Raw genomic sequence first — 12,138 nt, 5'->3', positions numbered from 1 at the left:
AAATAGTTATTCCACAGAAATGTTTCTATCATCAGAATAAACATTTAAAAACAGTCAGTAAAGATAATTTGTAGCCATTATTGTAGAGTCTGGCATGGAGAATAATGTTGCTGAAACTGTTGATACAGAATTTTATGCGTTTTTGTTGTTTTTTTGTTGTAATTTTATATGTACTTCTGTTATTTTGGTGTATATGTAGTTGGTTTTTTGGAGTTATTTTTTGTATTTTTCTGTAATTCGGAGTGTTTTTAGGGTCTTTTTGTGCGTTTACCGTGGGAGGTCCACATGTGGCCCCCGAAATGTAAGTTGCCCATGTCTGGGTTACACCAACATGGACGGCTACACCAGAACTACAGTGAGACTCCACATATTTCATTTTAATTTCAAATGATGCTAGAAGAGCAGTTGTCACTAAGCTTACCTTAAATGTATTAATTATGTCCATTTGATGGAAGTGATGAAGACAAACCTTTGATGATCCAAGCTGTCGATTTCAGTGTGTTTGGAGGCAAACAGTAACTGGTTCCAGTAGTAGGTAAACTGGTCAGAGGTTTATAAACCTCTGACCAAAATCACTGAGAATCAATCGATAAGTCAAGGCAGGGAGTAAGTTTTCTCTCGTCTATTCTTCACGTTCCTTGTCATTCTGCCTTGCTTGGTGGAAATGTGGGAAATTGGCACTGCACAGGTTTGACAAGATGATCTTATTAACAAAGTAACACACTCATTCTCCTTAGTTTTAGTATTTTAGTCAAAGAAAAGCTTGATAATATAAGCAGACAGGCGTTGAGGCCTGTGGTTCCAGGGTGGAGCCTCTCTCTCTCTCTCTCTCTCTCTGTCTCTCTGTCTATCTGTGTTGGGTGAGGTGTGGCTGCTGAGGGGTATGAGTGGAGGTGGAAACTGCAGTGACAGCACTGTGAATATATTGAAAAATTCTCTCATTGTAAATTGTCTATTGGCCATGACAAACGATCAGATAGGCGTGCGGTCGGAGCTTCCGACGCATCTTTCCCAATAGAGCTGTGAATAACCGCTCCATCTCCACACTGCTTAGCACTGGCCCCGCACTTAATAATTCATACAGTGTGAAATATTTTCCCCGGTACAGATATGCCAAAGAGCTGCCGCCAGCAGGCGGGGGCGGTGAGGACGATGTCCCTGTGGTGCTAATTTGGGGGGATGGTGACGTGCATGGATTATTAAGGGGGCACTAGTTTAATGGAGATGCCCCAGACACATTTGATCTTCTGTTTGCTCTGTGATTGGAAAGAGTGGAGTTAAGGATGCAGAGTGAGCACGTGAAAGTGCAGATGACATTTAACTGGTGGCTGATCTTCCTGGAACCGTGAGCAGAAAGGGGAAATACATTTCCATTAAAGCTGACTGAACACAGTTATCTGTGACTATGGAGACAAAAGCAGGCTGTAAAGCTGCTAAGTAGTTTCTGCTGTTTGCCTCGGCGGGTGTTGTGTGTGAGGCTGACAGCAGTGGCAGCAGGTGTTTGTAGACACCTGATTCATGACTCCTCCAAACTTCAGCTCTCAGTGGACGACACAGGCAGGGTCCCCGACCTTATTGTCCTCTTCATTCTGATCGCTCCCTGCCTTTCTCTCCTAGACACTGAAACCAGAGCTCTAATGTCTTTGTCCACATGCATGGGCTTGAACATGAGCAGATGTCTGCTTTGCTTGTGGGCTATGTAGGGCCTCCCATTTTACATTTCAGAATTTAGCAAATTTTGTTTCAGGGTTTACTCATTTCTGCATCACGTTACACTTTCCCTTTCCCTTTCCTTTTCATCATCTTTCCCTGTTTGAGCAGTGGTTCTCAACTTTTTTAGCCCACGACCCCCACAATAAAGGTTCCAGAGACCGTGGTTGAACACAGACATGAACATTGAAGAACGGTCATGTGGAGACAGGGCCATCTATAAGGGGGAACAAAGGGGAGAGCTTTTTGGGGTCCATCCATAAAGTCATCAAAATGATGGTCCATTGTTCTATGAATCTGTAATAACCACATTTATTTATTTATCTGAATAATAGCCACTGTTATACAGGAAGTTTATTATGGTTTGTGCCATACTATTAGTCATCTTAAAGATGTAAATCCACGTAAAAGTGACAGAAATGTGTTAAAAGTTGAAAATTAGAGTGGCCAAAAACAAAGGTTCAAAGGGTTCAATATTGGAAGAATTTGTTTAAATTGCCAAATAATGGGCATGACAAATTGTGAATGTGCTTAAATTGGCAAAAATAAACATGAAATATGGTGAAAAAAGAGGTTAAAAGTGACAATAATTGGTCAACATATGTAACCCTAGCTGGGAAAAGTGGTGGAAATGGTTTACAAGTGCAGAAAATATCTTGAAAGTGGAAAACGTGAAGAAAATGCATTGAAATAAGATGAAGTGGCAGAAATGGGATTAATGTAGCAAAAATGTATTTAAAGGAGAAAAAATATGTCAAGAAAAAGTGATGAAAATAGGTTAAAATATGGCAAGTTTGGTGTAGTTGCAGAAAAAAGGTGTAAATGTGCAAAAATGGTGTCTTGCCACCAAGGTTGAGAACCCCTGGTTTAGATGACTTTACTGGCTATTTATCTTCCTAAAATCCTACTAAACATGTTACTAAACTACTGTTTTTATATTTTACAAGCTTCAAATGATTTACAAAAACAGGAGGTTCACGCTGAAATCACGCAAGATTTCAACAGACATTTTAAGCTATTGCGAGCTTAAAATATTTTTTAGCCACACTGCTAGACCCTCAGTCACCCGTTTAACATGAAAATCCCATGACAACGTGTGATATGGTCCAAATAATATTTGTGAAATCTTTAATAAACACCAACGGATGAATCACCCTCACGTTTTGTACAAAACCCTGTGCATCTATGTGATTGTGGATACTTAAGCTGTGATGCATCACCAGGTATACTCATCACCAGTTGAACTAATACACCATTAGCTAGACCTGACTTTGTACCGCAGCCTTTTCAGATTTAAATGCAGTCATAATAATAGCCTTGCATATAACTTTTCTAGATCAGTGTGTTTAGAAAGTTAAAACTCTACAAACTGGGTTTTTACGGCTTGCTTTCAGGGCCTGATACCAATTATGCAAACAATGAAAAATGTAGGGAGGACAGTCTTTTATAATTTAATCCTAAAGTAATAGATTCTATTAAAGATGCATGAGAGGAGCTTTATAGATGGAACTAGAATTAGTGTCTATCAAAGACTCCAGTCAAGGATACTGGGGGGATTGGCGGCAGGAGTGGTGATATTGCCTCATTATTCAAATAGGAAATGATTACCATAGTGTTAAAGTCTCTCAGAGCTGGAGCAAACTGGTCACTGTGATCACGGACAGGAGCAGACTGGGTGGGTGCCTCCGGGCCTGAGCATTCACTCTCTGCCTAAATGAAAATGAGTCTGTTTGAAATGGCACACTATGTAATATACACTACAGACTACTACAAAAAGTATGATTAGAATGATGACCATTCCACTGAAGTATACTTCCAAGTTTCCCAAGATTCATTTGGAACCTACAACGACAAAAACCTGAAGCTAAATATCTCTGGTAATTCTCCACCTTTGAATGTTCTGAAATCATTTTAATCAAAAAAGTGACCAAGTAAAATATCAACATGTGCTCATTTCATTCCAATATTTCTGAGATCTCCAGACATCCCCATTGTGCTGCTGACAAAACTTTAACTCAGTGCTTAACTTCAAAACAAGAGCCCTATTTACAAAAAATAATGGAAGACAAGAACTAATGCTTTTGTTTTGAAAAGAGGATGTTTAATTTTTAGCTTGAAGCCGGTCCCAGGACGATTTGATATTCCACTTGCAATGCATTATGAGATGGTTGATTATGACTAGTGTGTAGGCCTGAGCAATATATCGAGGTTCAAGATATATCGAGTTTTCTATTTTAGTGATATAGAAAATATATCACTAAAATATCGCCTATATCGATATGCTTTTATTTCATGCCTTAGTTTGTATAAAAATACTCATTCTAGGAGTCGCTGCTTTAGTTACTTCTGAGAACAACATGAAAAGCAGATTTTGATGAAACAATAACAAATAAGGCACACTACAGAACTCACTCACACGTGCTGTCCCTTAGAAGAGAAAAAGCCAAAAGTGGCACACTTTAGTGCAGCTGTTTGTTAATAAATGTGCCTGTGTGTCATTTTTCTTCAGCAAATTCAACCCAGAATTGTCTTTCTGGTCAGACTTCATTGAGTTGAAAATATCGAGATATTAGATTATTAATGGGTTGTACTGGCCAACATTCTTTTGTATATCTAAATTTATGTATCTGTTCTGTGTATTTACACTGGTTTAACGTTATCTTTGTTTACCTGTTTGTCTGATATAATTTTGTTATGTTATTATTATTATTACTATTATTTTGTGTATGAATGAGTTTATATATGTATACAGTTTATTATAATTTGTATTATTATTACTTTATTTGTTATTTGTGTGTATGTATATGTGTATTTGTGTGTGTTGGGGAGGTATATAGTGTGTGATGTTTTTGTTTGAAAAATAACAAAAATTAGAAGAATATAAATAAGAATATATGTGAAACCCAATATAAATATTTGTATTATAGTAATATAACACTATTACTGAAAAAAATTATACCGTATATATGTTGGGAATTATATTGTATATCGCCATTTTGAGTAAAAGTATTGAGTTTGAGTTTTGGTCCATAACACCCAGTCCTACAAGTGTGCCCACTGTGTATGTTTAAAAAATGTCCTGATATCATATACAGTACATCCGGGTATTTTTTGCATACTCAATTTTATACTATCTAATGTGAATGCAGTACATACTTATTTAGACTTAGTATGAGTACTACGTTATTATGACATTTCAAACAGTCTAAATTTCCTGTTTTACCTTGCACAAATGGGATTTAAAGCGACATGATTTGCTGTGGTTTAAAGCATTCTGGTGTTGAAATGCTTTTTGTCGACTTTGGCCTCTGTTCCCTGTTCTTGTCTTTGCTGAGAGAATGTCGAAGGTGTTGAAGCATGAAAACAGGAAGTTTGCAGTGTTGTAACTTAATGGTTCACGCTGCAACTGAGAACTTAGACCTTTTAGTGGCCTCGGTGCAGCTCCTTGGTTACGTGGCGCTTCCTGACCAGGTGAAAAGCAGTGTCTAAGTCCGGGTGACTTTGACCAGGTAATCTACTTTGCACGCTTCAATTTTTTAGGGCAGACGTTGTAGTGATTTTGCTCTGCCCTGACAGGAGAGCAAGCTAAACAGTTTTTCTGCCTCACGAGTTTAATGGAGTACTGATAGCAGTTGAGTTGCACTGTGCCGCCACAGTGATTTGCTTCAATAATTATAGGGAGAGGAAAAACAGTGACTCAGATACTAAAACAGATTTTTCAAAAGGCTTTTGTGGATTATTAATGCGCGCTCCGAACTGGATTGAAAAAGCCAATAAAAACTGGATACCTCTAAAGCTCTGCTGAGACGTAAATTCCCTGCCTTTTTGATGTAATGGTTGCTTGTTTGTGGAATAAATCCGATGGTTTTAATCGATCATCTCCGTGGAAAGGTCAAGTGCTCAAGCTTGGGTGTTTGAAGTGCTTATCCAATGGAGGAGTGCCAGAAATGCGACACCTCTGTGTGAGTGGGCGGTTTTTGGGCAGATTAGTGACAGACAGGGTGGCCCAGGGGGATGATTTCCTGAGATTCAGCTCCAAATACTCGGCGTATATCGCAGAGAGAGAAACTATAAGCTGCCTCTCCCCAATCCCCCTTTTCAACAGAAAAGCACATTAGTAGATTTAGAAGACTTGAATAATAAAGGTCACAGCTGCTGCTGCTGAAAGTTGATCAAAAGTTTTTGGTTTTAACCTCCTGCCCATTTTCCTCTTTAATTTAGCTAGCAGTCGGTTTCGCGGTCTAATCTAATGTGCGATAGGTGACTGTGGACAGCATCTGTGCTCCGACTTGAAACAGGGCTTTCTCTCTCATCCTAATCCTCTACCCAGGGATAACTCAGTAGGGTGAAGACAATTACCATCCTGCTTTCTTATGCTAATGGCAAATCTCTACCTAGATCTAGAACAGAGCAGGAAGAGAAACGAGCGACAATGGTGCAGAAAGATGACCTAGCTAAAATGGGTTTTCAGATTACCATTTAATTATTGATAGTGACCCATTTCTAGGGCCTAAGGTCAGGATTTGGAGAGAATGTTCCAGGCGATGGATTATTGGGTTATGTTGGTGTGTGTGATGGAGTTGTGAGCCAAAAGTTGCTGAGACAGGATTGATGTCACCCACATACCAGCCTCTATGTTTCTTATACCTTTTTTTTTTTTTTTTATCACCTGCCTCCAGCACCGTGTCTGGTGTGGTTTTAAATTATATTAATATGCAGGGATTTATAGATTGCCTCTCTTGGCATTTCAGACGGGAGGGCGAGGGAGTATTACAGTCTCCATCTGCACTAATTACTGGGTCTTGGCAGTGTTACCTGTCTCTTGTGAAGGACAAATCAAGGCGCGAGCGCTAACACGTCGAGCAGAAGGAGCTCATTTGCTGGGGAGTCTTGAAGGGGGGGGTCATCTCCAGGGTTGTTTCACTCTGCTATATTTGATGCATCTACAAACCCAGATGACCATAAATTACTTCTGTGAGAAACATTATAAAGGAAATGAATTCAAAGAGGTTTTTGAGAGATGAAAGAGAGGGCGGTTAACGGTGTATTCTCCTGGTTTTAGTGGTCGTTGGTCTCATGGTGGTGCAGGATGTTCGGTAATCGATCCTGTTTATACCTAAAGCGTCTGTTTCAGAGGAAGTGATGCCAGCTCAAATGAAAGCTTAGCAGATGTGCAACAGCTGTGTCATTATCATCGTCTAAGAGCCTGAAAGCAAGTGTTTGGATTCCGCAATGAATTCCAGCAGCAGCAAAATCTCAAGTATTTAAAACTTCAGTGGTAATGTCATCGACTGTTTGATTTTAATATGGTCAAGAATTATTTGTTTCCAACTACAACAGTTGACATAGATACAGTTTTACCTGACAAATCTAAGACCAGATGTAAACTGATAAGGGTAACACTTTACTTGAACTTTTATTAGGGATGTAACGATTAATTGTAAGGCAGTTAAAAATCAATTCATAGGTATCACGGTAGTGAACAGCAGAGGGCGCTATCTATTTATGTATTTATCCTTCTCTTGTCCATAAGCGGAGGCGGCGGCCAGAATCTCCTACTACTTTCTTTCTTGCCGCCTTCTACTCTTAAACATATTCATAAATGATTCCTTACCCCTTTAGCACCGATAAAATGTTTGTAATATTACGTGAATATCTGTTAAAGTCACATTTTTCTATTAGCTCTGTCTGCTAGCGCATAGCATCTCTTGACGAGGCATCCCAATAACCCGGAAATAAAGAAGAATGAGAAGCACAGTGGACAAACTACTGTTTGGTTCCACAGATGTATGCAGAGGCATGTTCACAGGTCTTACAGTAAACAGTCACATGAACGGAGAGTAAATAAATAACCGTGTCATAGTTGGAGGGCGAATCGGGCTGCATATTCTCGTCTGAATTTGACCCAAAAGTGAAAACCTCATTTTTTTTCTCAAAGAAATGACATATTAACTGTTTTAGTGGTAAGCACTGATTTTAATGTCAACATCAGATCAGCGCATCGGTAACAAACAGGGTTGCAGTGCACGTAAGAGACCCATCGGATCTATTTATTTAATCATATGTATGTATCAAAGACAAGGATAATCAATGTTATTGTGCAGAAAAAGGAATGTTTCAACGGTGTGTTCCTTGATAATTGTCCTCTGCTCCATTCTCTCTACCCAGTGGATCACAGCTTCTGCTACTGCTGCAGCAGGAAATTAAGAATGCTTCACGCAAATGACACTATGTGACCGAACCCAAACACAAGTTCTAAATATCTGTCCGAACCCGACCCGTACGCTGCCGTCGGGTCCCGTCAGGGTTCGGTCGGGTATCCATCCTCTATCCACAATATCAGCTGTGCTTCGGTCATAAACAAGCAGCTGATGGCTGCAGATACCCTAACCACATATGCGTGCTCTCTGCTCCTTTAAGGGTTTTTTCTTCATGGGGGTTGAAAAGGGATAAATAAAACTTTAAAAACTGTTTTTTTTTTTTTTTCTTTTTGTACAACAGTAAGTTGCCAAATTAAGAGCGTGTCTGAGTACGGTGCTGGTGTAACAGACATTGATGGAAATAAATCAGTAAGTTCTTTTTCGAAACAATCAAACAGAGTGTGACAGGGAATAGGACGATTGTAGAGAAACCTCTTCCACTCCCACTTTGGTGTGATATGGGTGACATGGCAAAACAGCTAACCCAGTTTTTTTTTTTTTATTCTAACATTATTTTTTTGTTTTTAGAAACAAAAAATGTAAATCAACCTTTATTAAAGTTTTGCTCAACCCTTGTGAAGAAAAAATCTAGGAATTTCAAACTTAATTTTTGAATTTTAAAACCCACTCTTTCTTCTTTTTATATCCTTTTCTGAATAAAAATCCAATGACCAAAACATATGCACTGACCTGATACTAAACCAACACCAAGAATAAATTTAAACCACACTTAAAAATTCAACTCTTCACCTCTCTCTGTGGTTGTTCACATTCTTTATTAAATTGTTCCCTTATCTGGATGCTGGTGGTATTTATAGCACACATGCTATTTCTAATCATTACACCCTGCATGGTTGTCACATCCTTTGATCCCTGAAACCAACACCTTTTCTCAGAAATGCACGCTTTAACCCTGCGTGCCTCAGGTAGCTGAGTCACTGCCAGGCTGACACATTTCAGGGATCAAATCCACATTGCGTCTTTCTCACGTTTCTGTATTTTTGTTTGTCAGGCCTGTCAGAAAAGCTCATTGCTGCCCAAACACATGATGTTTGTGCCATCTGTGCCGTTAGCCAGCAGGTGATTACCAACCGCAGGCTCACCTCCCACTTTGCTCGATTAGATCCTCTTTGCATGCACGTTCATGATGGAAACAGCTGCAGAGCAGACGTTAAGGAGTGAAGGGAAAAGTCGCTGCAGGAAGCTCAGAAGAAGAAAATGTTTAAAGGAAACCGTTCTTTGGTTATTCCATTTTAAAATCAAATCAAAATAACAAATAAACAGTGTGGTTATTTAGTTTTACTGACTTAAAACCAAAACAGAAAAATAAAAACTAGAAAAGCAACATTTTTCTGTTTTAAAATAAAAATAAAATCTTGTTCTATTTGTGAGATATTTACGGGAACATTAGAGCGAGAACTGAAGTCTGCTACACCTGGTTTCCCTCCACAGGTCCTGGACCAGGTCTCCTCACACATAGGACTGTTTAGGATTTATTTCAACAGTTTTCTGGTCCTGCTCCTGTTTTCATTCAGTCTGTAGATGATTCAGCTCATAAAAAGCTGCTTTGTTATACTTTGTTTTGTGGTGTTACGGTCCAAATAGTATCCAGATAAACTGGTGACAGACTATTGACTGTGAAGCTGGTGTGAGGAACAATAGATGTTTAGAAATTCTACGATTTGACACTTTTGCAAAAACAATTACAGCTTTTTTGGGGGCAGTAAGAAGAATATATATTTTGCACGTTATAATACCGCTAGCCACTAACAGCAGTCGTCAACACAGACGGAAGTTGATCACAAGGAGCAAGGAGCACCAGTAGATTCATTACACCACCTCTGGTTCCTTTTAATCACATATTGTGTGTGCTTTTCGTAATATAATGTTTTCGTTTTGATTTATTTTTGTATTAATAATGTTTCAATTCACCTTTTCATCAGTAATGTGACTTAGGCGTTGCTCTTCTTTTGTCCGAGAGTAAAAGTCCGCCCCCGTCTGTGGGTCCCCTCTGTGTGGTGAGATCAAAACATGAAGCTCTCGTCCTATACTTTCTCTTAAATATCTGAATATCACACAAACAGAATGAGATTTCATTTTAAAACAGAAATATGCTGCTCGTTTGGTTTTTTCTATTCCTGTTTTGATTTTAAGTCAGTAAAACCAAATAACCACTCTGTTTATTTGCTATTTTAAATTGGTTTTAAAACGGAATAACACGGTTTGTTCACTTTCCTTTTCTTTGGTTCCTAAACTGTTAGCTTTTGTGTGATTCTCTTTAATATCCACCGGAGCTAGAATGGCTTTGTCACACTTGAGATATATCAAATGAGATCAGTGTCAACATTTCAACGGTGCACTACTGCATTGCCTCGTGGGCTGCACAACATTCTCTAATGTTATGCATGGGTGAGTATTAGATGTGTGACTCCCTCCAGTGAAAGACGGCACCGTTGTCGTTTGGATCCAGGGAATTGGGGTCACCTCAGGGGCTGCAGAGAACCATGTTAAGTGTCAGTTCTAAGCAAGTGAAAGAAGAAATCACATTATTTGAATTTAATTAAATTTCATTGATTTGTTAAACAAGCATTAATGGGCATACGTTTTATTAATGCAGCGAGGGTCTTTATTTCTTTTCCCTGCTCTCGCCATTTCATGATAAACTGACATAAGCCTTTCTTTGAAGTTCATGAGGCAAGCTGAGGAGTGACAGCACCACAAACATTTAACTAAACACCGACAGCACAGCACAGCACATGGTTGTTTGAATATTCATGGGAGCCACATTCATAGGATGGATGCAGGATAAGAAAAAAACACCTTTGTTTTATTGTTGTTGTGTTAAGCCATGAATGGACCTGTGTGGAACAATAGAGGACTGTGTCACACTTCGAAAATACATTTTTGCAATTTCGCCAATGCGTTCTAAAGTAGGGGTTCTCAACCTTGGGGACAGGACCCCATTTAAAGTCGCGAGACACTGGGAGAGGGCAGCCAGATGCCTTCAAGAAACTTAGAATATTTTTTAACAATTGAAGCCTATTTTTACTTATTTTTAACCTTTTTCTGAAACTACATCAAACTTGCCATATTTTAACCTATTTTCATCACTTTTTCTTATCATATTTTTGCTCCTTTTAATGAATTTTGGAATTTTCAGCAATTATATACCCCTTCCACCAATGTTCCCACCTAATGGCGCGTATGTTGACCTATTATTGTCACTTTCAACCCCGTTATGTTTATTTTTTTTGCCAATTTAACCACTTTTACGATTTATAATGCCCATTATTTTCCAGTTTAAACTGTCACTGCATATTTAAATTCCATTATCAAGAATATGCAGCTTTTAACACATTAATATCACCACCTTTTCCCACCATTTTGGTCACTTTAAACCCATTTTATTTCTGATTAAAACAAGGATTTACATATTTAAGATGACTATATATTATGGCGCAAAGAATAACCTTCCTGGATTTTAGATGATCCAGGCTTTATTTTAGAAGTTTTTCCTGGTTAAGTTGCATGAGCAGTATTTTAATGTGTTTATTGTTGTCCTACTGTGTCTTGTTTTTTAATGAGAGAATTTCTGGGTTGTAGATTGAGGTGAACCACTCCTCCATGAAAAACAATACATCAAAAGCAAACGCAATAAGAGGAGCAAAGGCTGGGTTTCTCCTGGGGTCTGCCTGACACTCTAAATCCCTGGTCTCATTGCTTAAAGTCTTTCGCGGGAATGAGATAGAACATCATGTGTGGCCCTCCTGCTTACTAGAAATAAGTGGATTTGTTTTACCAGCACGGTGCTGCATGCACATGGTGGCGTTCCTGAAAGTGTTCTTGAGGTAAAAGTATAATAAAATACAGTTAACAAGGATTAACTATCAACATTTATCATTCAAATATTCTTTTTCCATGCCTGCTTTTCCCAAACATGTAGGATTTAATTTCAGGAGCTCATCCCAGCTAAGTTTTTCAGGTAAAAACAGTAGTTTGTGGGCTAGCATACAGTATATACATCAATCCCAGGCATGCACACATTTACTTCTGAGTGCAATTCAGGGCAGAGCGGTAATCAGGCCTCAAAAGTTAAACCTGACACGCCCGAACCCGACAAAATACGTATCAACCCAAATAAAGCCGATTGTTTTAAACCCGAACCTGTTACAGCCCGACACTAATCAAATCTGCGCACAGCTGAAGAATGAGTCTTCTATCCACTTGT

At 38.8% G+C, this 12,138-nt stretch overlaps 1 protein-coding gene across 2 annotated transcripts in view; it reads left to right on the top strand.

Moving 5' to 3' along the window:
* The window catches only part of fam222aa (family with sequence similarity 222 member Aa), an 80,352-nt gene that overhangs the window by 26,635 nt on the left and 41,579 nt on the right, over window positions 1–12,138 (top strand). Inside the window, exon 1 of one of the 2 annotated variants that reach the window (XM_028458637.1) lies at window positions 5,118–5,219. The exons of the other annotated variant lie outside the window; for it this stretch is intronic. The gene's annotated coding sequence lies outside the window, so the exon portion shown is untranslated. Of the gene's footprint in view, window positions 1–5,117; window positions 5,220–12,138 lie in introns of those variants that run through there. 2 annotated transcript variants of the gene reach the window in all.

Source organism: Gouania willdenowi, chromosome 9 (assembly GCF_900634775.1).
Source record: "Gouania willdenowi chromosome 9, fGouWil2.1, whole genome shotgun sequence".
NCBI classification, from domain to species: Eukaryota; Metazoa; Chordata; class Actinopteri; order Blenniiformes; family Gobiesocidae; genus Gouania; species Gouania willdenowi.
The sequence above is the reverse complement of the archived record's forward strand: the minus strand, read 5'-3'. Positions and strand labels throughout refer to the sequence as shown.